Source organism: Mustela erminea, chromosome 6 (genome assembly GCF_009829155.1).
Source record: "Mustela erminea isolate mMusErm1 chromosome 6, mMusErm1.Pri, whole genome shotgun sequence".
Taxonomy (NCBI): Eukaryota; Metazoa; Chordata; class Mammalia; order Carnivora; family Mustelidae; genus Mustela; species Mustela erminea.
Window position 1 is genome coordinate 97967972 of NC_045619.1, and position 23500 is coordinate 97991471.

General features: G+C 40.4%; 1 protein-coding gene across 2 annotated transcripts in view; it reads right to left on the reverse strand.

Annotated features, from left to right (window-relative positions):
- Positions 1-23500, reverse strand: part of TAFA2 (TAFA chemokine like family member 2) — a 468681-nt gene that overhangs the window by 400126 nt on the left and 45055 nt on the right. The gene's annotated exons all lie outside the window — the stretch shown is intronic.

The following is a 23500-nucleotide window of genomic DNA, read 5'->3' on the forward strand; positions in this document are numbered from 1 at the left end:
CTTGGAAAGCCAGCTGGCTGTCTATGAGCCACTTGGTACTTAAATTCGAGTTGTGCTTAGTGTGGTTTAATGGACTGTCTTATATAAAATAACTTTTGTTATAGCACCCATGTTCTCCAGATTTCCAAAGGTCTTTATTTATTCATTTGTTTCATAAACATATATTGATTCTCTAATCTGTCATAAGCACTATGCTGGATATTAGGAATATAAAGATTGACAAGATTAAATCTCTTCTCTAAATGAACTCACTAGCCAGACACTTAAATGGATAATTTGAATACAACGGGCCAAGTGCGACAATTGCTGGGAGACTGTTCTCCAAGGATCTCTCTTGTTTCTGCACTTTCTGCCAAGGCATTAACCAATATTTTGTTTCAGACTAGCTGTTCAGGAATGTTTGTATACCACACAGCCTTGGAAGACACAGTGTCTCTCTCTCTTTCCAGAGCAGAGGGCACATTTATATTCTGACTAGAATAATTAAGACACTGGGTCCTTCCAGGGTAAAGTATGGGCAGATTTGCTAGCCACCCCCTTTAAAGGACAGAGGTTTCCACAGTTTGGTACTTCTCAGGTGGGCGGCAAATCCACTGTGTGTGTGCAGAAGGGGATTCTCCATGTGGAGGGAATGGGGGTGTAGGAGAGCATCATATGGGTGCCTAGTACACACAACACAGTCATGTCAACAATAAGGTATGAGACAGAAGGGGAGGAAGGATGAATCTTGGGGAACTTCATGTGCCAAATGTAAACTTACTTCATAATGACATTAGGTAATGACTTTACACCATACTGTTTTTAAAAGTTATGCATTTTTTTAACAAATCTTTTTAAATATAGCAACATTTTTCTCAAAAATCTACTCGGTAAATACGCTGCAGGACATGATATATTGATGTTACTGTTTGAGAGACACACTCACCAACTTACTTGACTTACCTTTTTAGTCAGAGTATCTTAGGGAATACATTTCCATTAAGCACTCTTTGGATGAACCTGAAACATTTTTTTTTCTTTTTGAGAGAGAGAAAGAGAAAACAGAGGTCTCCTTTGGACATGCACATATCCTATGTATTAGAGGTTTAGTCTTTTATTTTGCCCTGAAGGTGATTTCCTGGGTGATCACTTACAAAATGGAGCTTGAGTACAGGGCAATCTTAAAGCCCCAAAAGGGTCAAGAATTGATGAAGAAAATGGAACAAAAGGAGATTGTGCCTTCCAAAGAGTGATGCCCCTGCACTTGGCCTCTAACGGTGACTGCTCCCCACTCTCTTCTTCCTCCTTTCACAAGGAGACAAAACCTTTGTTCCAGAGAGATTCCATTTGTTTCCTTTCAAATTGTGGTTTACTATTTATATAAACCTCTTTTCATGGTTGAATTGGTATCTTTTCACCCTGTGAAAACAGATTAGGTTTCTTAAGTTGAGATGGAAGTCATTATAATTTTTCTGGGTTTTTATTTTTATTTTTTGTTTGTTTGTTTGTTTTTAGTTTTTCATTTAGCAATAGGTTTTTACAAAAACAAACTAAAAGTCATTAAATGAGGGGTGCCTGGCAGCTCAGTGGGTTAAAGCCTCTGTCTTCAGCTCAGGTCATGATCTCAGGGTCCTGGGACCGAGCCCCACATCCGGCTTCCCGCTCAGCAGGGAGCCTGCTTCTTCCTCTCTACCTGGCTCTCTGCCTACTTGTGATCTCTGTCTGTCAAATAAATAAATAAAATCTTAAAAAAAAAAAAAGAGGCAATTGATTTATGTTCACTGCTTTAAAAAAAAAAAAAGAATATGCTCACTATGATGAGCGTATTAGTAATGTATAGAATGTTTAATCACTATATTATACACTTGAAACTAATATAACACTGTATGTTCACTACACTGGCATTAAAAGAATACTATCTGCTAATATTACTATTCCCCTCTTATTTGTGGCTTCTGTAGATTACTAGGACAGCAATGTGGAGAACAGCTTTGAAGGTATCAAGACTGACGTGAAGGAAATCTAATGGTGCCATAACTAAGAAAGGAGAAAACAGGTAGGAATTAAGAATGAGTTTGGTTGGGGCGCCTGGGTGGCTCAGTGGGTTAAGCCGCTGCCTTCGGCTCAGGTCATGATCTCAGGGTCCTGGGATCGAGTCCCGCATCGGGCTCTCTGCTTGGCAGGGAGCCTGCTTCCCTCTCTCTCTCTCTCTCTGCCTGCCTCTCCATCTACTTGTGATTTCTCTCTGTCAAATAAATAAATAAAGTCTTTAAAAAAAAAAAAAAAAGAATGAGTTTGGTAGAAAATCATGCATCTGAAAAAAAAAAAATCATGCATTCTATTTTGGACATGTTCAGATTAAGTTGCCTGCATCACTTCTTTCTTCCTCTCAGCAACTTACTCAGGTCAATTTTTTTTTATTAACATATAATGTATTATTTGTTGCAGGGTCACAGGTCTGTGAATCATCAGTCTTACACAATTCACAGCACTCCCCATAGCACATACCTGCCCCAATGTCCATCCCCCAGCCACCCCAATGCTCCCACCCGTCTCCCCACTCTAAGACAAAACAAGAAATATTTCAAAGTTGAATTAGGATTACGTTTTGAAATAGAAACTGCAGAACCTAGAGGTCCAAGAATTTTCATTGTTTATTCAATGCTGACCTCTTCAGAGATAAGGCCCTGAAAGCCACATGTTTGTTAGGAAGTGTGATGAAATTCATGCACGGAGTTTGTGCTTGGATAATTATTCAACATAGCAGGGAGTTCGAAGTTCCTAACTGGAAAGGTTAAAAGTAATCAAACCCAGGTAAAAACACAAAAGGTCAACAGAAGTGTAAGTGGCAGATTGTCCCTTTCGTGCTTTGTTTATTCTCTTTTACTACTTCTAACATATGCCCATTCACAGGACTCTACCACCTCACTGCTCCTGTCCCCCTCAACATTCTCAACACCCCACCTCTCCAAGTTCTCTTCCCCCGCCCAGCACCGCCTGCAGCTGCACAGAAGGGAAGGGACTAATCCTGATTCATGTTGATGTCCCTTCTGGAAAGAATACCATAGTGGGTATCACGTGTTTAATGTGTGCTTAGTGGAAAAGCAATACCTAACTGCATAAACCCACATAAGGGTAAGTACTTAATGACCTTGTGACTCCAAGTAGTTCTGAGCGTAAGATGAGGTTCACATAATAGTTTCCATTATTTAAGCCTCGACAGCTATAAATACCATACATTATATCTGAATCCATGTGTGCAAGAAGCTACTACAGACATTCAAAATTAATTTCAGTTTCATGCTTTAAACTTTTATTATTTTCCAAAGAATTCAGTAAATGACATCATAAAAAATTCTAATTACTGCGCTAGTCCCAGAACGTGAATGAGACAGTCCTCAATAAATATTTCATTGAATGACTAATAAACAGATTCTTTTGTTTTTCTACCCATAAACAGATATTGTTCTTTTTCATTTTCTTGGAGTATGCACACAAATAAACTTTATCCTATGGCAGAAGAAAAATTTCGTCTTCTTTCTTCTTTTCCCTACATATGCTTGAAATAAAAGCATGGGACATTGTAACAAAGCTTTGTTGACACAAGTATCTTCTGAGACCACATCACCTATTATTTCTGAAGTATATTTAAAACGCATTAACAAAGTTAAGTTAAATTTCAGTTCTGTCGTAATGCAAAATGTAGATAATCCTCCCTCTTAAGGAAAGTAGCAATTCTAACTGAAATCACTGTTATGACACAAGAATTAATTGAGCCTCTTCAGATAATTGTGCCACAGCTAACATCTTCATCCATCTCACAACCGGGAATCCTCATAAACCAGCTCTTCTACACTTGACCAATACAGGGGGTAACTGACGCTGATAAAAACATGGAAGCAATGTAAGAAGCGAAACTATCATTTAATCACCAAAAATACTGGTTGCCATCTTGTCGTGGAGCTTAATTTTGTCAAACTCTCATTTGATAAAAAGTACTAATCTGCAGGGCAGTGTTTCTCAAACTCCAAGCTACTAACATTTTAGACCAGATCATTCCTTGTTGTGAGGACTGCCTTCTGCATTGTAGGATGTTTAGCATCCCTAGACTTGACTTGCTAAATGCTAGTAGCACTTCTTCCTCCTGCCACCCTGACAATCAGAAAGGTCTCCAGACATTGTCAAATGTACCTAAGGAGAAAAATTACCCCCAGTTGGGGGACGCCTGACTGGCTCAGTTGGTTAAGGGTCTGCCTTTGGCTCAGGTCATGATCCCAGGGTTTGGGGATCAAGCCCTGTGTCGGGCTCTCCGTTCAGCAGGGAGCCTTCTTCTCCCTCTCCTTCTGCCTGCCTCTCTGCCTACTTGTGCTCTCTTTCTCTCTGTCAAATAAATAAATAAAATAAAATTACCCCCAGTTGAGAACCACTGCTGGAGGAAGTATTTGTTGTGTGACAACTCTTGAAGATCTAAAACACATAATAGTCCATTTCCCAGCCATTCTGGATAAACCAGGAGTCTCTTTGTTATGCATTAGTAACATCCCATTAACTAGTGTATTAAATTAACCATAAATCCCATTTCCTTGTCATAGCAGACAATAAACATAAATCCAAAATATTTACTCTGTTCATCATTCTATTCTGTGATCTATGAACTTAACCCTCTTACATTTTAGCAGCTATTTTTTAGCAATAAATAAGAGGGAGTTCTGGTAAATTGCCTCCACTGTCCCAAGTAAAACTTGTGGGGTAAGAGGGAGACAAGGGACTTCACAACCATAGTTGTGAAGTCATTCACATTATATCCCCTTAGCTTTTTCTCCTTTTATTCTTTGTGAACAGGAGTTTACAGCTGCTATCAAGAGCCTTCAGAGGTTCTCCTGCTGTGGCTGAAATTCACGTGAAGGAAAGAAAATTATCTCAGCTCAAAATTAAAGTGGCAAAAATGAAATACACAATTTAAGGGAATAGGAAATACATGAACATATAAACTTGTATTACAAGTCCAGAAGACAAGTTCATGACATTTTTAGGGGCTAACCCATTCTCCAGAATATACTGTAGCATAAAAATTAATTACAATGAGAATTCCTTATTATTTAAACTTAAAAGGTCATTATTTGCATGTATTCCTTATTTTGTTTCATTTGACCTTTCCTGAATACCCACTAAGTGGCAGGCACTGGGAGAGGGACGTTCACAGAGGTCGAGAGGTTTTCTGCACATAGAGGCTTCAGATAATAGCCTTCTGTAAGTGGCAACTGAAATCTATTGATGTTTTAAATGTTCAGATTTTCAAACACAGTATGTTTTGGCGGGGGGAGGGATATGCTGATTTTATAAGCAAGGTCAATAACAAGAAAAAGAGGGGAGAGAAAATGATATGTTTGGTAACATTTTATTAAACTGTAAAAATCCTTTTCTGAACAAGAAAGTGACAGTCATGTCAGCGGCTGGCAAACTGAAAACCCGACAAGTGATAAACATCAATAATTGCTTAAAAAAACATTAGCTTCTGATTACAATGTTGATGCAAAACCGAAAAAGCCAGCTGACATGTTAAATAACATGTTAAAACAGAATAACATGTTAAAACGGAAAACCTCACTAACAAAAAGGGACAGTACTAGAGAGTTCACTGGCTTTTGTGGAAAAAGTGTCACATACAAAATAATGCTAAAACATACACCACAGTTCACTGGAGGAGCTAGAAATTTGGGGCACAAAAGCAAAATGTCAGAGCTGTTCTCTGCTAAGTAATTACAAAATAAATAGGTCACCTACCACCCTTGAAATTATAAAGACTCTGTGGGTGGCATCCACACACAGGGAGGAAGAAAATAGTAGGAACTTTTGCACTTTCTCTACCCACTTCAGATTATCCAAGAGCAAGTACTTAACTCCTACGTATTTAGAGGTGGTTTGCTATATGAATAAATAATTTTATAGGAATTTAGAAAGTCCTAGAAGTGAAGAGCTTTGGAAGTATGACCAAGGAGCAATCCACAAATCCATCTTAAAAATTCAAATGACGTGGGGCACCTGGGTGGCTCAGTGGTTAAGCATCTGCCTTGAGCTCAGGTCATGATCCCAGTGTCCTGGGATGGAACCCCACATTGGGCTCCCTGCTCATCCGGGAGTCTGCTTCTCCGTCTCCCTTTGCCCCCTCCCCACCTCTCTCTCTCTCTCTCTCTCAAATAAATAAAATATTTTTAATAAATAAAGTAAAATTCAAATGACACTCAATCATGCTCCTGGAACACTCCACTAGCTCTGTGTGCACCCCACCAAATATGTATGACCAAGGCAACAGAAACATCTTTTTGGTTTATAATTTAACTCAAGGCAACAGATAAGGCCTTCACTTGGGTGTGAATTTTATAGCAATAGAAAAAAAATCTCCCACTATGTAAAATGGTCATTTTCAAATGTTCTCTTTTAAATTCTGTTTTAAAGGAACCAGATATGTTTGTATAACTCTAGTCTACAAGTTATCTCCAACTATGTAGTGTTCAAACAAGCCAGCCACTATTCGTGTTTTGTACTTGCTGACTTCCATTTCTCTCCTTCTACAGTTTCTCTGATGACTCTCTTACCGGAAATTAATATTTCAGTCATTCCTCTTCACAACTTCGTGGCCAGGTCAGGCTTTACATCAGATAACCTTCCTAGATGCTGAAAGTGTGCATTTAGTTCGTAACACATTAAAATGGAAAATGGGGTGTCAAAGCTATGAACAAATGAGAGGTAACTATCCAGAGCTGAATTAAGTCTGAATTTGAAATCTACATAGATAAAGTTTGCAACATAAAATATCACTTTTAATCCCAGGTAAACCTGCATTTTAAAATAAATGATTTGGACCCATCTTCACAAAAAGTCACCTTAATCTGGATTTTCCCCAAGAATGCATATAACATGAAAAATATTAAACTCTAATCAATTCTGTCTTGAGAAAGGCCCACATTTAACAATGAGTATCCAGTGGGCATCAGGAATATCTCCCCAATATCCATTTCATCTTTCTCCAAGTGTATATTAACTACGCGGTATAGATATTGACCCTACCCTCCAACTTCTGGGATGGTCTCAACCAATGACTTCAACCTGATCAAACCCAATAGCTCCTTTACATAATATTATGTAATGTCCCCCCCTATACTAAAATGAAATTCACAAATTAATATCATTATCTCCATACACAATTTCAAAATCATATAATTCTCAAAATAAAACATAAAGCAGGATTTTTAAAGTAATTTATAAAACAAATGTATTCCAATATATAAATATTCAGACATAATAATAGTCAAATGCCTAGGGGTGCCTGGGTGGCTCAGTGGGTTAAAGCCTCTGCTTTCAGCTCAGGTCATGATCCCAGGGTCCTGGGATCAAGCCCCACATCGGGCTCTCTGCTCAGCAGGGAGCCTGCTTCCTCCTCTCTCTGACTGCCTCTCTGCCTACTTGTAATCTCTGTCTGTCAAATAAATAAATAAAATCTTTAAAAAAAAATAGTCAAATGCCTAAACCTTCACAAGAAATCAGCATGAAATGAGACAGCTACAAATGCAGGTCCTAAGGTATACTGAACAGACAACTTGAATACCAAAGCAACACCCCTACTGTGACACGATTTTTTCAAATGGGTCAACAAATTTTGGAAAAGTTCTGAACAAAGTACAGTATTCTCACAATATGTTGAGTAGCTACGCTTCTGGAAAATTCAGTATATACTAAAATACTGTCTCCAAGTCCACTTCATATTTAAAAGTAAAACAGCTAAGTTCTAGGTTCAGATGATTACATACAATTTTTCCCCACTACATAGTCCAGAAGCACATCCAAAAATTATGGACAAAGGGGACAGTTCTTGGAGGTACAGGCCAATCCTATTCATTGAAGGACCCTTGGTCCTCAACCACTAAATGTCGGTTTTGACTTTCCCTTCATTGCGAAAAGGTGACACTCATCAAAAGTCTCTATGCACAATTTTTCTTAGGTTTCCATGCATATACAACTTGGTATCACTCCCTATTTAGAATCTCTGGGAATATCTTTACCATGACAATTTGTTTAGAAATAAATATGAACCCTGGGGCTAAACCAGTCAACATGAAAATTTCCCTGGTTTTAGCAAGGTCAACTCAATCAGCACAAAGCTCATGACTTCCAGTGGAAATTCTGGGACCCTTTCTCCTTTTAGACAGTGAGGGATGTAGATACAAAATCTGGAACTGGACAAAACTGAACCACAGAAGAGGAAAGAACAAAGAGAAGAAAAAGAGAGAGAGAGAGATTTAATCATCCTGGAAGCCTTATTTCAATTACATAAATGAAAAATTCCCCTTTAATTCATAAACTGTATCAATCTTTGTTTTTCTGTTACTTACAGAGGGAAATCTTCCCTAGGTCTTCCCTTGCCCTCCAAGAATGCAACATGAGTCAGGGAAAAGAACAAGACATAGCCTCATGGAAGCAGGGATCTTGTATATCTGTTATAATACTGTCCCTAGACATAACATGGAGTGTGGCTGACAATAAAATATTAATTAGTTGAATGAATAAACAAGCCTAGGATTGGACAAACATGTGGTATACAGGCATGTACTAGCTTCATAGCTTTACCCTTTACTACCTGAGATCACCCTGGGCAAAATTGCCTCTTAGATCCCTTACCCATTAAACTGAGGACGATCACCTTTTCATCTTCATCTCATAACACTTTGCTGCTAGATGAGAATGTTTTAGCCACACCAGCCTCCTTGCAAAACTTCAAACATCCCACTCTTTTTCTTGACTTGTGGACTCTACAAAGATTTTCTGCTTTGCTGGAATGTTCTTTCTCTTTCCCTTATGCTTAGCTTTCCTGGTCCTTCATGATTCAGCATAAATATCACTTCCTCCACCACGTCATTCATGACAACCCTCTGGCTATCATGTACTGTTAATTTTATTCATGGCACTTATCAAAATCTATGCTAATTTTGATTTTTATTTCCTTATCTAGTCTCTTTTTCACTGGAAAGTAAAGTTGAGGAGGTCAAATAGCATATCTATCTCTTTCATCTGTCACCAACACCTAGCATGAAGTTGTCCATACATAATTGTCAAACGAGTGGTCGCTCCTTCTCCAGCTCACCTTATACCATTCAAACTCTACCATCTGCAGCTACCTGGACTTACTTTGATTTCTCAAGTATGTTTTTGCATATGCTATTCTTCCTGCCAGAAGTCATCTTCTTCCATCCCAGCATTGTCACACTGCCTACCCTCACCCCCCATCCCATCACCCTTTCCCTAATTTCTACTGCCCTATCAGGTCTTACCTTACACCATTCTTTTCCAGAAAACTTCCTCTGAGAATAATATGTCTGATGCCATAATGCCCTATCATAACACCAATCACATGTACTATAATAATTATTTCATTAACTCTTTTCCCTGGTAAACTGTAAGCTCTACGGAGGTAAGGAGTTTATCTTGGTCACAGCTACAGGCACATAGTAGGTGCTCAATAAGAACTATTCCCTTCCCTCTTCTAATAAGACTGGTACTTAGATTTGAGGTTGTGAACAAGAGCCAATTGCCCAAAAACAACCAGTTTTGTTTTGTAGGGTTTTATTTTTTTCCAAATGACCCAAGCAAAGCCACATTCTTAGCAAAATCTAACTTCTCTAACTGACTTTCAAGCAAAATGCCAGTTCTGAAGGACTGGATAGTTCAATAAATCGCTCAGCACTCCTGTGGCAGGCATCACAAGATTACCATCAGATTTATGATTTGGAAACTCAACTACTCAACGAAAGTAACAACCTCTTCATCGCAAGGTTATAGAGCCAGCAGAGCATTATGACTATAAGGTAAGAGATTTGAAAAATTCATCACACATGTAAAGCAAAGGGATCTTGGAAAATGAAAATAAACATTAAGGAAAAAAAAAAAACTAATGAAAAATGGATTTTAGGGGCACCTGGGTGGCTCAGTGGGTTGGGCCTCTGCCTTCGGCTCAGGTCATGATCCCAGGGTCCTGGGATCGAGCCCCACATAGGGCTCTCTGCTCAGCAGGGAGCCTGCTTCCCTCTCTCTCTCTGTGCCTGCCTCTCTGCCTACTTGTGATCTCTGTCTGTCAAATAAATAAATAAATAATCTTTTTTAAAAAAATGGATTTTATATATCATAGTAAAACAACCAAGTTAAATAAGAAAATAGGATTTCCTTTCAGAAGCAAATTTCGAGGCTGATTTACCACCTCTGAATTATTCCACTTATGGATATCATCAGCTTCACTAAGTTAATAACAAAGCTTGCATTATACAATAAAGTGAAAATCGAAGTGCTATGAGAAAATCTTATCTTCTGACTGGTCAGTAACTAGAGAATAAGGACTTAACGTATTCTGTGATGTGAACTGGTAAACAATGTACATCTCTGGAGAAGTCATACGTATAGAAAGAATGCATGGCTTCTTCACCCTGATTGGCTTTTCTCTGCTCTCCGTGTGTCTCAGGAGGAGAATGCTCTTTTTCATGCCAGAAGCTTCATGATGAATGCTGATGAGATAATATTTGGCCCATCGCTGCATAGACACCTACTTTGCCTGCAATTTTTCACCTTTGTAAATTCACTGCCTTGCACACACAGCAGTATTTGTGGTATGATTCCTAGTTAACAAGTGGACATGTTTTTGTTTTTAATTTGTAGAGATTTTTATTAGGAGGAAAAAGTATATTCCCTTTCTTCAGTTTAGAAGATCCAAGAATCTTAAAACCTCTTATTTAATACAGTGATACACAGTTGTTATGAATCATTCAATGTAAATGTGGATACAAATGGGTTGGACAGAATCAAACCCAGAATCAGACAGAATGTGGCAGTTTTCATCTCCTTTGTGATTCTTCTGTCAAGCCTGATAACTTTCAAAGAAGGCAACAACTTTTCCCCTCTATGAAACTCTATCATTCCAATATTCAACAAATATAAACAGCGCAAGACAAACTTTTTCAGAATATGCTTACTACTACACGGGCTTTAGAGGAACAGTGCACAGAAAAAAATAAGCTATCATCGTAATTCATGACAATATGCATAAGTTATAAAGACCTCCTAAGCTTCTTCTGTAAACAGCATGTTCACATAGAAGTTTATAATTAGCAGTGGTTGGGGAGTCAAAGACAGAAGATATTGACAGACTGAGAAATAGAAGAAACCAGGATAACATTTTCTAACCACAAATTGTTTTGCGGTTAAAGATCTGTTAACAGAATTAGCAAGAATAGGCAATAATTTCTTTCTCCCCCAACCCCTCTCTTTTGGAAAGGGCGGTGCTAATTTAGAACACAGCCATTGGCTAAGTAAAGTTTTATAGAATAGTGCCTGGTAATGTGGGTTTTGTGGGCCTCCTTGAGAAACTTATAATCTTCAACTACTTATGCCCAGAAAAAAATTGGTATATGAGTAAAATTTTGATAAAATTTGAAGAGGATTTCCTGAGCCTCTTAAGTTTACCCTTAGAAATCATCCTTTATCCCCCAAAAGAAGTCTCTGCTTTGAAGAGGATCTCACCTTAAATATGTGACTGAAACTTAAAGGAAAGCACACACACACACACACACACCAAAAAAAACACTGTATTAGGAATTTGTCCTCAATACAGTTGTAGCTCTTTGGCCAGAAAAGCTCCTATTTCTCACTCTTGCCACCTAAGGACAGATGTACTAGGAAATGCCCTAAATAGATTTTCCCCCAAAAAGCCAAAGGAACATATTTATGGGCAAATAAGCCATGATCTACTGAATTTACATTGGAAGTGATCATATCGAAACTATGTAATAATACTAATTATTATTTCATAATACTATGAAACTAATACTTATGAAGCACTTAGGTAAGCTAAACGCACAACAAGTCCTTGTCACCTCTTACCACAATACACCTTCTTAAGAACTGTGGGAGTTAGTTATTATGCTGTCTTAGTCCATTCAAGCCACTATGATGGAATACCAGAGACTGGGTGGTTTATAAAAATACAGATTTATTTCTCACAGCTCTAGAGGCTGGAAGGCTGAGATCAAGGTGCCAGAACTGTGAGACATTCATATCAAGACATGTCAAGTCGAGACATCAAGCATGGCTGTGTTCTGAGGAGAGCTCTCTTCCTCTTCCTATCCGCCCCTTCTTGCTGTGGTGGAAGGGATGAGGGAGCTCTCTGGAGCCTCTTTCATAAGGACACTAACCACACCCATGAAAGCTCCAACCTTAAGACCACATCACCGTCCAAAAGCCCCACCTCATTTTTTTAAAGATTTTTTATTAATTTGAGAGCAAGATATGAGAGACGGAGAGAGAGGGAGCACGAGCACAAGTTGGGAGAGGGGCAGAGGGAAAAGCAGACTCCCTCCCTGATGCAGGGCTTTGATCCCAGGACACTGGGATCATGACTTGAGCTGAAGACAGATGCTTAACCGCCTGAGCCATTCAGAGCCCTCAAAAACTTCCTAAAACCATCTCCTTGGAGGTTACATTTGAACATAGAAATTTGGGGGAAACCCAAACATTCAGTCCACAGCATTCACATTCAAACACAGTGGCTCCATGAGACAGAAAACCCAAGAAACAAACTCTTAACTATAGAGAAAAAAATGATGGTTGGGAGGCAGCCAGTGGCTGGGGGGGTGGAGGGGGCTGCGGGGAGATGGGTGAAAGAGGTGATGGGAATTAAAGAGTACACTTATTATCAAAATAAAAACTGTGACAGGGGCTTCATGAAGTTAAGTAGCCTGCCCAAGGTCACACTTGTAGTAGGTGATGGAAACTGGATTCTAACTGATTAATTCCAAAACCCACATTCTATTATATTCTATTTCCCCACAGCTGAATTTAGGGCATGGCCACCCACAGTGCTTGGAATACAATGAGAGCCTAGGGCACTCTTCCTGAAGCACATACCTCAGCTAGGCAAATGAATCCCAGCCCTTTCTCACCACTTCTACCACAGCCACCGAGGTGTAAGCCATCATTATCTCCATATGGATTGTTCAAACAGCCTCCTCACTGGTTTCCCAGCTCCCATCCTTCCCCCACACATTCTGTTCTCAACCCTGCAGCCAAAGGGATCCTTTTAGAGCCTAAGTTAGAACACAGCATCACTCCTCTGCTCCAACCCTGCAGTGGCTCCCCAACATAATCATAATAAAAACAACATGACACAAAAGCTGTAGGCTTTTGTAGGTCCAACGCTATCGGGTCCCATCGCTGCCTCTCTGACTTCACCTCGGATTTTCAACTCTCTCCCTCTAGATTACTCCCATCTGGGTACTCTGGCATCCTTGATGAACCTCTTGACTTTTGCATGGCTTATTCCCACTTCCCTCCCCAGATTCCCCACCACAAATTCCCACACATCTTTTAAGCCATGCTTTGCTTCAAAACCACCTCTTCTGTGAGGTCTTCTCAGACCATGAGATGTACAATTGCATACTGGGGCACTGGGTGGCTGTTAAGTTTAAGCATCGGACTCTTGATTTTGGCTTAGGTCATGATCTCAGGATCATGGGATCAAGCCCCCATCAGGCTCTGCACTCAGCATGGAATCTGCTTGTCCCTCTGCATGCATGCTCTCTCCTGCTCTCTCAAACAAACTCTTAAAATGCAATAAAAAATAAAATTGCATACCAACTCCTACCTCAACATCCCTTACTCCTCCCCACACCCTTCATTTTTCCCCATAGCACTTATTATCATTTGGCATACCATTACTATTATTTGTTCATTTATGTTCTATTTTCTATTCTATTTCTATGTTCTATTTTCTACCCCCTATTGTAAGGGCCTATTTAGCCAGAGCAATTCCATCCGGTTAAACAGTGATTTTGTTATTTATGCAGTAAAACTTCAACTGACCCTGCCCCCCCACCCCCACAGGGGACTTACTTAAAACGTCTGGGAAACCAGTCCCAGGTAACAAAACCCAAATACAAGGGCGGGTCAGGCCAGGTGGCGATATCCAATCAGTAAAGCGCCTGGTACAGTAAAGTACTGTCTCCTTAGCTACCAAGGAGTGTGGGCCCCGCCTTTTGGGTGCCAATTCTGACCAAGGTGATAGGCAAGTTCAAATATCAACTATAGGGTAAATTGTAATTCAATTGGCCACCCGTATGTGACCTAGCATGATTATGCAGCTTTCTTTGTGTGTTGCAATCCAAACCGCATGGCCTTTGCCCTTTAAAAGTTAGTCTGTAAGGCTGGGAGGGGTCGCCCTTTCTGTAAGAGGGGTTTGATTCTCGATGCTTGGCACGAAATAAAGCTTTGCTTGACCTTCTCTTTGTATCAGTCTCACTCCTTTGATTATGGGCCCAACACCTATGAATGTAAATTTCATAAGGTCAGGAATTTTTGTCTAATAGTTTACTGTGGTAGCTCCAATTCCCAGAACAAGGCCAGGCCCACAGTAGGTGCACAATCAACATTTGATGAATGAATGAATGCAGAAGTGGTCATTGGCACTTCAAGTCTCAGTTGGCAGACCAACAGAAGACGCTGAATTGTTAAGGTTTTCTAGAGCCTATTTGGATGACGACTGCTGTGATAGGAGGGTTGCCTTGCTACCCTCCACTGCACGTCAATTAAATGCAGTCTTTGAGGGCATATGCAATGCTCAGCAAAGCTGGGCTTCCCCTGGTATAACCAAATGTCTGCTCCACGTCCTCTTTTCAGTTCAGTGCACCATTTAAGACATCTAAAACAATGGAAACAGAAACATTCATTTTAATTTAAAATAACCTTTTTTCAGAAGAGGTGTGAGCTTTCCATTTTAAACAGTCTTGCCAACTGAATCCTTAATTCAATAATGAGTTCCACAAGAATTAATAGATCTCATTACTACCTAAAGACCAGCAATGGGGGGGGGGGTAAAAAAAAAAGAAGTAATTTCCATCCTTGCCCATGGAGTAACTAGATATATAAAAGAAGAACTCTTATGCTTTTATGAAGTTATTAGATGTTGTTTAATGGTGAGGGGCATGGATAGGGAAATGGTCCCAAAGCTGGTTACTTTTAATACCACTGTAGGAAGAGGTCTTATCAATCACTTGTTAAAAGGTGGGCTTGGGGAAAATAAGATAAATACAAATAAGGACACCAATGCATTTTAATACTCCTGAAGAAACTAATAGTCACAGACTAGTTATTATTGTAATTACTCGGCGCTGTCACAACCAAAGCACCCAACACTGTAAAATGAGTACTCTTTACTGAACTACTGAGTGTTATAAAATTCTTAAGTATTTTATAGAATTCATTTCCCCCATTTAGGGACTACAATTTACAAACAAGTGACATAAACTGAAACATTCCACCCCAGAGTATCAGCACTGTAAGTTGTTCTCACTGAAAAAGCAAAATACAGTGGCTCTCCTTATCCACAGGAAATACATTCCAAGATCCTAAAACTGCAAAGAGTAAGCCATGCCTGACACTGCAAAGAGTACCAAACCCTGTTTACACTAGTTTTTTCCTACACATACATAGTGACAGTTAAGTTCAATTCATTAATTAGGCACAATAAGAGATTAATAAAATAGAACAATGTTAACAATACACCATAATAAGATTTATGTGACTGGGTCTCTCTCAAAATATCTTATTGTACTGTACTCACCCTTCTTCTTGGGGTGTTGTAAGATTTTAAAATGTCTACGTGATGAGATGAAGTGAAGTGAATGACTTGGGTATACAGATGTAGCCTTGTGCCATTGTTGACCTTCTGCCGGTGGTCAGAGGAGGATCACCTACTTTGGGACCAGAGCTCACCTCAGATAAGTGATATCATAGATAAAGGGGCGGGGGGAATAGACTGTACACAGTTTTATTACAGAGTATGAAGATTATGCTTACTAATTTATAGTTTACACATTGATTTAATATAGACTAAATACAGAAATTCTAAGAACTCATTAATAGATCTTCTCCTGGTTGGGAGTGGGAGAAAGAACACTTAAACCAGGATCCGTACCAGAGAAACACTTTCTCCAACTAGTAGGCTGTGTGACCAATGACACACATCCTAGTAACAAGCATTGCTTGAAACCACAGCATGCCATAAAAAGACTAAGGAGGCTACATGGGGGGGAGGGGGAGGTTTCTTATTCAAATGTCAAACCAAACCAGAGCTGGAAGGGATCTAGCCCAATTTCCTTATTAAACCAACAAGATAATTGAGGTTTGAATTTAAAAACTGACTCGCGGGCACCTGGGTGGCTCAGTGGGTTAAGCCACTGCCTTCGGCTCAGGTCATGATCTCAGGGTCCTGGGATCGAGTCCCGCATCGGGCTCTCTGTTCGGCAGGGAGCCTGCTTCCCTCTCTCTCTCTCTCTGCCTGCCTCTCCTTCTACTTGTGATCTCTCTCTATCAAATAAATAAATAAAATCTTTAAAAAAAAAAATTAAAAAATAAAATAAAAAAAAATAAAATAAAAACTGACTCGCCCAGGGTTACACAATGACTGAGTCAAGGACTAAAATAAAGTCTCCTAACCCTTAATCCAGTCTTTTTTTTCCCCCCCACTATATTGTGGGGACTTGACAAGTAATGGTTTTCTTTTCTTTTAGGCAGTAGGGAGAAAGGCAGAAGCAGAGAGGACATTGTCATTTATTATTGTTTATTTGTATTTTTTAATATAAAGACTTTAGAAAGACAATACCAGAGCGGCAATGTGTATCTTATTTCCCCAGAGCACGATGTGCTCTTGGGTAAATGTGTTTTATGAAGAGATTTGTCCTGGGAACTTGGCACATTTTCCTGTAAATATTTTAGCAGTTTCCTTTTATTTAGTTGTAGGATTAAATTTTTATCCGAGCCTCCCCAGATCAATGTCTGCAGATTATCCGTGATTTTGTGAGGGATGACGGCTTTCTTCATTAAACAGTGTCATGGTGAACATTCAAAGGACTCCTGCCCAACAAGAAAGAAGAGCTTCAGTCACTGGTTTCTTCAGCTTCCCTTCAGCCATACAAAACTATCTTTCTGGAGCTCAAGTCCTCTGGTACCACCGAAATCAGGTGTCCAAGCAAGGGAGCAGGGGGGCATATAAACCTGACAGTCTGGCTAATGCAGGGCAAATATGAGGGACAGTATTTCCTTCAGAGCTCACTGCCAAGAGGAGCAAGGCTTTGTTGGACCTCTTCTCCATTCCTCCAATCCTGCTTCCTCCTCTTTCCCTTCACACATGCTTGATCCCAAATAAGTATCTTGCACCCCAGGCTCTGCCTCAATGTCTGCTCCACTCAAATGTTTACTTTGTTTCTCAAGTAGACACAGTCATCAGAGCATTCAGCCAATCTAGAATGATGCATAAAGTTCATACTACAACCAATTTCCCTAGTGTGGACTTGACTGTATCAGAAATAGGTTATTTCCCATAGGAACAGGAAAATTTGAGAGACTACCTGATCAAAAACTATAGGCATGGCTCACTTCAGATCAAAAAGTCAGCCTGTGAGGCTGAGTGAAAAGAACCTGGACTGTAGAGAGAAAAGATGGGTGGGGAGGCGGATATTAGGAAAGGACCCTCTATTCCCATTTCGTCAAGACCCGCCTGTCGGCCAGGCACTGTACTGCGTGCTTTATATAGGCTTTCCCTGTAAGTTCTCACAACAACCCTCTGCTCCAAGCTAGGTTGAGTTATCCCTGTTTTTCAGTTTGGGAACAATCTCAGGCTAAATAAGGTTGTTCAAGGTCACTAACCTGATCACAGACACCCAAAATTCCTTTGACAATGAACAACATCTTTCACTCCACACAAAGAAGATAGATTTAAAGCCCCTAGGCATCTCTGGAGATGGAAAGGTCAGAAAGAATGATGGCGGAATTCAGGAGGTTGCCTGTTCCAGGCAGCCTGACCAAACAAAGGGGCTTCCCTCAGCTAAGGGGGGTGCTTTTCTCTGACGTAGTTCAAGGTTACTGGCATCTGCCTGGAAGGCTCCAGTTCCTGGCTTTGTTAGCTGGGCTCTCATCAGCCTCCCCCTCCAGAGTCTTTACCTGAAATTCTGTGGCTCTGCTCCTGCCCCCTTTGAGGAAACACCACACACTTGCTTCCCACTGTATTAAAACAAAGAACTTTGCCTTGCCCTCTGATTGCTAGTTCAATGTTTAAATTTTAATGTATATTGCAGTTTAATGGTTTTGTCTTTTTTAGTCAGCCATCTTTTGACTTGGCTTCGTATTGTTATGTGCTTTTTAAAAACTTTTTAACTGTAAACAGTAAGAGACAATGCAAGCAATGCAATTATGAGGAGAGTCATGCCCCCTACAGGGGAAACTTAAAGCTTTTGTTTTCCTTTTCTTTTTCTCCTTAAGAGAGGGAGGTGGGGGCGGGGGAGAGAGAAAGAATTTTAAGCAGGCTCTATGCCCAGCACAGCACCTGATGGGAGGCTCAATCCCAGGACCCTGAGAGCATGACCTGAGCTGAAATCAAGAGTTAGACGCTTAACCAACTGAGACACCCTGGCGCCCCTGAATGCTTATGTCTATAGTTAGCTCCTCACAGGCCTTTCCTGGATCGCTAACTGGGACTCGTAGGAAACCTCAATGAATGCTCAACTCAGTCAACTAAGAACTGAAAGTCATGTTCATCAGTGACCCTAGTAATTTACGAGACTCAAAATCTAGATATTCCTATGACTTGCTTTGAAGCTGGTCTTTATAGCTGATTACTGTTTCAGTTGTCAACTCCTTATTGAATGCCACAAATGCCCAGCTTCCCATGTTGCCCACCCAACAGGGGAAGCATTTTCACCTGTGTGTATACTATTTCCCCTTTTTATAAAAAAAAATAATAATAAACTGGGCTTGTGAAGTTTAAGTAACTTGCCACTTTATGAGCTTGTGATTTTAGAGAAGTTATTTCACCTGAGACTGTTCTCACATGTGTAAAATGGTGAAAATATCTACCAGATCCTAGTACAGTGCCCACTGCCCTAGTTCTCTGCCAGGCACTCTCCCCTCAATTAGCATTTGTGGAATAAATGAAAGTCACAAGAGCTGAACGTGAGGAGAACTAGAAATACCATAGGAAAACCAACAAGGACATTCTAGATGGCTCCAGTGTTGATACCCAGAGTCACATGTCATTCAATAGCAGGCCAGAAGTCCTAGCGTGTCTCTCATGCTCCAAATGCCCAAATTCCTTGCTGAACTACACTTCATCACGTTTCAGATCACAGCATTGTTATATTGCCAAAATAACTGGGCCTAACTGAAGGTATGCCACAACAATTGATAGTGTCTACTACCACTTCATGTTGATAAATGTCTTTAACCATTATGACATCCCTATTATTTAAGTCCCACTACTATCCCCGTTTTCCAGTGGAAAAAAGGGAAGCACATGGAGGTCAAGGAACATGCTCAAAATAATATTGTCAATAAGGGCTTACCCGAGATGGAAAGACAAGCTTTCTGGTGCCAGAGACCATGCTGCTACACAATCTCTTTGTATCTGCCTCCAGACTCCTTTGATTTGACAGAAACCTAAGAAGTGGCTAATTTTAAAATGGTGCCTAACAAGATTTTTTTTTAACACAGGGATGGCTACAATGTGTGTTACTGCCCAACTTCCCCTTGCATAGTCCTATTCATTATCTAACACTCACAGCCTTCTTTACTTCCCTGAAAATACTCACCCATTCATATAAGAATCTCCCATACATGACTAGTCATCTAAAGAAAGTGTCACCCCAGTGTTTTATAGCAGCAATATCCACAATAGCCAAACTATGAAAAGAGCCCAGATGTCCACTGACAGAAGAATGGATAAAGAGAATGTGATGTATATATGTGGGGTGTGTGAGTATATATGTGTGTGTGTATGTGTATATATATATAGTGTATATACATATATTGTGTGTATACATATGGAATATTACTCAGCCATCAAAAAGAATGAAAGCTTGTCATTTGCTAGTGGAACTAGAGGGTATTACACTAAGTGAAATAAGTCAGCCAGAGAAAGATAGATACCATATTACTTCAATTATATGTAGAATTTAAGAAGCAAAACAGGTGAGCATGGGGAAGATGAGGAGAAATAAAATAAGATAAAAACAGAGAGGCAAACCATAAAAGACTCTTAACCAAAGGGAATAAACTATGGATTGCTAGAGGGAAGGTGTTTGGGGGGATGGGGTAACTAGGTGATGGGCATTAGGGAGGACACTTGTTATGATGAGCACTGGGTGTTATATGCAAGTGATGAATCACAACTCTACCCAGAACTTGAAATACAGTATATGTTAATTAACTTGAATTTAAATTTACATAATAATATTAATAAAGTATCCTGTGTTTGAAAAATAGCAGTTATTATTAAAGGCATGCCTGACCTTCTATAAAATCAGCAGTACACAGAGGTTAGACCTCACAAAGGGATTTCATCACTTGCTGAACTCAAAGGAACTGATTAACCCAAAGAATACCTGACTAGGAACTGTTTTAATCTGTAAATGTTTTCTTAATTTCTGTCCAGGGTAACATCCCTGAGCTACCCCAATACACAACTCTAGCATATGCCATTCACATGATCTACCTGAAGGGAGCACCCTATATTGAAGCAGTGCACAACCTGAGCCACTGTGAATAGCAATGTTGACACATTTTACAGCAATCTGGTAACAATTTTCTCTGCCTCCATCCACAATCTTATCCACCAAGTATCCTCTTGATAGTACCTGTTTCTTTAAGACCTTTAGTCAAATTATCCTTTAAAGTTCAAAAACTCCCTTATGTTTACCACATAGTTGACAGTTGTTATTTCCTGTGGCAAACATATGGAGTTAGCAAACTGTCACAGTTGCGTATTCTTCTTAAATGTGGGTCCTTCTCTAGAAGGTATATTTCAATATAGTGAGAAGGAGATGGTAGCCAAGTTCCTGTCAGAAACCTCTCTGTCCAAAATTATGTTCAATATGAACAAATTAGGGGCACCTGGGTGGCTCAGTGGGTTAAGCCTCTGCCTTCAGCTCAGGTCATGATCTCAGGGTCCTGGGATTGAGCCCCGTATCGGGCTCTCTGTTCAGCGGGGAGCCTGCTTCCTCCTCTCTCTCTGCCTGCTGCTTTACCTACTTGTGATCTCTCTGTCAAATTAATAAAATCTTTAAAAAAAAAATATGAACAAATTAGCTTCATGTTTATTATGGCTACTAAAAAGTACAAAGAGGCCTGCCTCTGGAAGCACCTAGATCGAGGGGTGCAACTGTGATTGAATATTGTTCCTGCCAATCACTTCTGTTCAGGGGAACTCAACAAAGATGAAACCCTATGAAGCCTTATCCTACTTCCACGGCCACAAAAAGAAAAAAAGAAAAAAAAAAAAGAAAAGAAAAGGTCCAAATCTGACTGAACATCTGTAGAAAAAAAAAAATTTACAAGAACATGTGGTAATACATAAATGTTGCGTGATATTGTTTTTGATATAGAACAAAGAAGCAGAAGAATGATCTTTGACTGATTTACCTCTCTGGGTGTCCCAGATTTTTCTTTTTCTTAATTTAAAATATACATTTTTTAAAATTAAAATATATATATATGTATATGTATATATACATTAAAAGTAGCCTAAAAGGAGATAGCCCTCACATCTGACATCATTTAAAACAACACCCCAGACCCTAAAGCAGAACTCTATCTATACCGGATACCATAGGATGTCACCTCCCCATGGACTGATAGGATTTTCACTGAGCCACTGCCTTTTCAGGATGGACTGCTGAAGGAGATCTACATTCCCCGTTATGCCTCAGACAGATGGACTTGCCCTCGATGTCCAACCTGGAAGTGCTAGTCAGTCATCAACAACCTGTAACCGTTTATTTAAGAGCTTCTCCTCAACAGAGAATAAGCATAAAGCTGTTTTGTTTCATTTTGTTTTGCTTCTCTTCAAAACCTCCTAATCTGGCTCCTCTCTTGCCCAGTATAGCAGATCACTTAACCATATCCTGGGCAGGCTCTGTAACTTCTTAGCTGCCTTTTGGTTTTAATCGTTTGTGCAGTCTGATTTCTAATCTCCTATCAGATGTGAAACTTTTCCCTCTCCCGACACTGCTCAGTCTATGGTAGAAGGAACCTGGAGGGAGTGGAGGAAATTTTCTTTCATTTGTCTTCTTTACTATAGAGTAAACATCAGTACTCTCCCTCTTGGACATCCTCCTCCCCTACTGAGTCTCTCTCCCTTTTCACATGAAAGTTTCCAGAGTCTCTTACCCAAATGGCATCACTGGCTACCACTGGCTGGCTCCAGATGCCCAATCTGGAGGCAATGGAAGCTTCCAGAAGCTGGAAGCACTCTCTCAGAAGGCCCACATGTGACTTCTTCAGCTGACTCTGCAGCTGTCTTCACTGTTCCTTGACATGAGGACATCTAGTTCCAGACTGACCTTCCCTCAATGCCTACCCATAAGTGGTATGCCCCCAAGGCCCTCTGCTGTAGGGATGCCCCTCACACTCTGTGGGGTTGGGGAGATAGTTTAAGCCCAGTCATCTCTGAGACCAATGAGAAATTTATGCTTCCTCCTTGCCATGCCAAATGGTAGAAATGCAGGCTATTCCCCCTGGCTCCTCTCTGCCTTACTATTTAACTCAAGCTCTCTGTCCCCACATTGAGATGAGCCCTGGGTAGTCCAAGTCCTTTGCCATATCAAAGGTCTGTCCTGCAGTGCCAACTTCGCCTTCTTGCAGGCACCCTCAGTTCCTAAGAAGAGTTCTCCCAGTCACCTCCTCATGTCATCTGGAGAAGCCGAAGCTCCCTCCTTCTGCTTGACATCATTCCCCCCATCCAAGATCACAGTGCGGCACTCCTCAGGCTTCCATTCTGTGTGTCTTCAAGTCTCCCCCTTCTCTCACTCCATCTTCATTTATAGACTGGAATTGGGGGCTAGGGGTTAGCCGCATGATTGGAGGTAGCAAGTCTTCTGCCTCTTAGCCTGGGTGAAGTGTGTGGCTCCCAATTATGGTGTGGCTTTCTTGAGAATGGGAGGTTTTGGGTTTTTTTTAAGATTTTATTTACTTGGGGCACCTGGGTGGCTCAGTGGGTTAAGCCTCTGCCTTCGGCTCAGGTCATGATCTTAGGGTCCTGGGATCGAGCCCCACATCAGGCTCTCTGCTCAGCAGGGAGCCTGCTTCCTCCTCTCTTTCTCTGCCTGCCTCTCTGCCTACTTGTGATCACTCTCTGTCAAGTAAATAAATAAAATCTTTAAAAAAAAAAAAAAAGATTTTATTTACTTGACAGAGAGTGATCACAAGTAGGCAGAGAGGCAGGCGGGGTGTGGGGGGTGGGCAGGGAGCAGGCTCCCTGCTGAGCAGAGAGCCCGATGTTGGGGCTCTATCCCAGGACCCTGAGATCAAGACCTGAGCCAAAGGCATAGCCTTAACCCACTGAGCCACCCAGGTGCCCCAAAATGGGAGATTTAACCTCTCTGTCCCTAGCTTTGAGATCCAGTCTCCATATCCCAGGAACAGAAAAAGTGCCACCCAA